The following is a 5,119-nucleotide window of genomic DNA, read 5'->3' on the forward strand; positions in this document are numbered from 1 at the left end:
AAACCAATAACAAAGGCTTTTACCAAAATTTTAAGAATTTATATACCAATAACCCCCTCCCCCCGATCCGAAACTCTAATTTGATCCAGCTTCAATTAACCATATATATATATATGGTTGTTTCAAGCAGATAAGGATCCTATAAAAATAAAAGTTTACATCCTGCCATCTAAACTACGAGTCTCAACCAGCACACCAAAACACATGAATGTATTTGAAATTTATTAGCTATAGGAAAACAGTTATTAAAAGATCAAAATAATTTATTTTTGCCAACAAATGTACAAATTATTAAAACATAAAACACAGAATTTGTATTGACATGACCAATTTAAATATTATTTTAGGCAAAATTTATTTTCGTTTATTTACTGGTAATAACTGTTACCAATACCATTAGAGTAAAAATAAAACAGCATTGATTCTTATAACATCCATAATTTTCATTTAAAAAAAAATTGTCATGATTTCAAGTTATATAGGTTTTCAAAAATATACAAATAGTCATCAAAACATCAAGTGAAATCTAAATGGAAGATGAGTACTTAAGTATAACATTTTGCATTCCTTAATTAACATTTTGAATAAATTTAAAGCAAATTTCCAGATTTCACAATGTTCTTGAAAAATATCATCATACATTTTAGTCCCAAAAATTAATAATTATAAAATCGGTTTGAGTGATAAGAAAGCAAGATATGAATTTTTTTATTACCCTCAATAAGTTAGTAGTTTAGAGAGATATCGAATTTGAGAAAAACACTCGAAATCATGAATTAGGGACTGGGAAATAAAATTGGGGAGTTTGAAAGTTAAAAAGATGTCATTTGTTTGTTTTACTTGTTAAAACATTCATATTTTTCTAACAAAATAAACTATTTTAATAATTTACCTCTAAAAGAGTAATACAGCGTGGTTCTTTTTGTTGTAATTGATTCCAAGGGATTTTGGTAAACAATGAACTCAGCTAGTATAAATTTCTTCAACAATTTTTTTTGTATATCAATTTAAGTAAATACTAGAGATTGAACCGCGCACCCGCACGGATATTGGTTTGTACATTTTTATACATTGATATTTATTTTTCATAATTAGTGTTATATATTTTAGATGTATCATAATATAACTAATGATATTCAAAAGACCTGGACCGGATCAGATAATATGACTATTTTGTTACAAATATCCGAATATGTTTTAGATACATTGGTTATTTATATATTTTTAGGTTCATATACATCAGAACTGAATTCATCCAGATCCAGAATGACCCAACTCAAAACTCACACATAAATTTATAATATTTAAGCGGGACTCAAAACAAAAAAAACGATACCCGAAAGGAACAATATATACATAAATGGATAGATAATGTTCATTTATAACTGATTTTATAAACTGATAAAAAAATCTATTTTTATGTGTTTGGCTAAAATAAGTGAAATAGAAAGAGTTTTTTGTTAAGTAAAATAATTATATGGAGTGAAAATTAAGTGGCAACAAATGTAGCATATTCTTATTATTTTGATTTAAGTTATTATTTTATTTACAAAAACATATCTTTGAATTATGTTTTTGGCTACGTGATTTTCCACTGATTGAAACTCAAATAAAAATGTTTTAATAAAATAAACTAAACCAAACGTTTAATCATATGCAAAACCTAGTTTTTTAACAGTTTTGATTTTATAATTGGCACAAAGTTAATATTGATTAACTAATAAATAAAAATATGCACTATTATTATGGTAATATAATTAATGATGTGAATTATTGTTAAAATAATATAATTAATGAAATTGTTAAACTAAGTGAAATATGAAAATACAATTAATAGATACTGCTATTCATATATCCAAACAAATTTTATTAAAACTACTATTACAGTTTCCAAACAATCTCATTGTGTACTTCAACTTTAATAATATAGATTATTCAAATAAATGTTTTAAATTTTAAATAAGAAAAATATTTCACATGATTGGTTCAAAAAAATGAATTTTTTTTTAAAAGGTTGACCAAAAAAATATTTTATTTTTAGATAAAATTTCAATTTATTAGTATATAGAAAAAAGAACGACAATTACAAAAGAATCAAAGTTATAGGAATATCAATAGAGTTTAAAATTATGAAAGAACATAATTTATACATTCAACACTATAGGATAATATGCCCTTTTTCAAAAAAAAACACTATAGGATAATCTGGAACCATTTTTGTAGTACACATGCATATTTGTGTTGAGGGTTGTATTTTAGAGGCATGATCTGTATGATATTCTGGTATTGATCTGTAGATGTCTATTGCATGTCATGTCAGCCTAGCCTTCTTCTCTCGCCATATATGGTAGATTGTCATTTGGAAAACCAGTTTGATCAAAACAAAGCCGAGTCGTTGAAGTCTAGGCTATTTTACCATTGTCAGCGTCTATTGTTAATTCAGATTTGTTTGCGATTCAAATATTCCTCAAACCAGACTTTTTCAAACAGTGAAATGAGTAAGGATGATAAAATATATACATAATTTCTTGCTGTGTTACAAAAAAAAAAAAAAAATACATAATTTCTTGTCTCATCCCTTTCCACATAACTCTCATCCATGTATTCTCACTTTTATCTATTTCAACCAAACTCTACATCTTACTGTGTAATCTATTAGAATATGTTTTCTTTACCATTTCTTATATATATATATATATATATATTTTTTATTTATTTTTTAAAGAAATACACATAATATAATTCATCTAACTTCTTCCACATTTTGAAAAGAGATTATCCTACTTTGCGGAAAATACAAATATATAGTTCCTAAAATGTCTTTTTTTCTGTGAAATTAGTTTTAAATATTTTAAATTCTATGTTTTGCCGTTAGTGGATGGTCATTATGTATCTCTTCTCCCATTTTTCTAAAATGAGTGGCATATTTTTTAAAAATTACTAAATTTTGATTGATTGTATGTTAAAAATAATTAATTTTATTTAATCTATTAAAATTGGGTTTTAATTTATAAGAAACTTTTAGTTGATGTGTTATTTACAGAATATATCGATAATATTTAAATTTAGTTTTAATCATTTATTAAAGATATCATGGTAATGTAAATTTTAGACAGTTAGTTGGTACATATAATGTGAGACTGGGTAACCAAAGTCCTCAAAATATGAAATTAATAATAAAATGTATTAAAACATTGAAATATAAAATATAAGATAATTGACTAAAAAATTATATCAACTATTTTATGTATAGTATTAAATTTGGTTTTATCACAAACTGTAAAAATATGGTGAAATAAAAACATATACACATCACTGCTATAAATTTAAGAAAATAAAATTAGCCTAGACATTTTTTATCTCTAAACCCAATACATAAATAATTAGATGAAATACATACATGCAACAAATTTATACAAAACTTCGAAACTGATAAAATTCTAAACACCTAAAATATATCTTCATATAAATTTAAAATTTAAAATCAAAATGAAATAAACTGTGCTAAGCGCGGATCCTAATTAATGTTCAAACTATATATATATATGTTATTAAATTATAATAATATCATTTCAGTGATTAGTTAAAATGTTATATAAAGATAATATGTTTTTAACAAAAGCTATTGATTGTAAATAACCTACGCTATGCTACAGTCAACTCTAATGAAACTCGTTTTTGAACAACTATACGAATGAAATTCAAAAACATTAAATTTGGTATAACTTTATTTTTATAGTGAAACTTTAAAATAATACTATTTCACCAAATTTGGTTTTTTATCAGTAGTGTTACATTGCGCACTAACCATTTAAATAATATTTTATTTTTAATTTATTAATATAAGTAAATTAATGTTATTAATTATTTTAAATTCTTAAAAATAAATATATCAGTAAATTTGTATTCTTATTTTACATAGTTAACATTAAAATATTTTATTTTTATTTTTACTTTATAATATATCTACATTACTATTTATTAAATATTTAAATTGGTAATTAAAAATAATTATTTTATTTTTTATTTTTACTTATTTTTATTTTTATTATATATGATATATATTATATATGATAGATATTGCATTATTTATTAAATATGATATATATATATATATATATATATATATATATATATATTTATTAAATAGTTCAAATTTGTAACTAAATACGCTTAAAAAAGTTTTAAACATAATATAATTTATGCAATGATTGTATATATTTAAGTTATCAATTTTCTTCTTTATTCAAAGGAGGATTACTAAATTACAAATAAATAATATTTTATAAAATAATATTTTTGATGTGAAATTCAGTGTTATGATTTGAAATTAAAAATAAAATAAAAAACCAAATACCAAATTTAATGTCATGGTTGAGGTTGTCTTAAAGAAAAGTCTTACTTGTTTTCAAACCTAAATGATTACATGTCAAAAATATATTACTGAAATATTAATCATATATTGTTTAAGAATCCACTAAATAATAATCCTTGCGTTTCATTTTAATTTTCATTTTAGGTTTATGCATGTAGATTAATAAAATATTTAATTTTGTATATTTGCAAAATAAAAATATAATTACCGATACAACTAACCAGATTTCAACCAAAATAAAAATAAACTGAAAATGTTGTTAATAAATTTTGTATTCAAATTCTAAAAATACTAATTTTGAAAAAAAATATTTTACTAGAACAATTAAACTGAAACAAAAGAATATATAAAGGAGGTTACTGGTTTATTATAATCCACCGCGACATCATTAAAAAAATTACGAGTTGTCTTAATGATGTCATAAATTAGAATATAACGTACGTGGGAGGGGTTGACCCGAAGATTAAGGGGGTGTTATTGGTTTATATATTTTGATTGATTTAGAAATCCATATAGTATTTATAAATCCAAGTAAAATATGCAAATCCGGAGGTTTTCCCTCGGATTTGAGTCTTTGTATTTTTAACTAAAAAATCCAAACAAATCCATTCAAATTCATTATAAAATCAAATATATTAGTAAATCCGTACGATTGAATAACACTTGATTTGATACATAATTTATGAATCATTAAACCAATAACACATGATTTTAATACAGATTTGAAAATCATAGAACCAATAA

This window comes from Brassica oleracea, chromosome C4 (assembly GCF_000695525.1).
Source record: "Brassica oleracea var. oleracea cultivar TO1000 chromosome C4, BOL, whole genome shotgun sequence".
Taxonomy (NCBI): Eukaryota; Viridiplantae; Streptophyta; class Magnoliopsida; order Brassicales; family Brassicaceae; genus Brassica; species Brassica oleracea.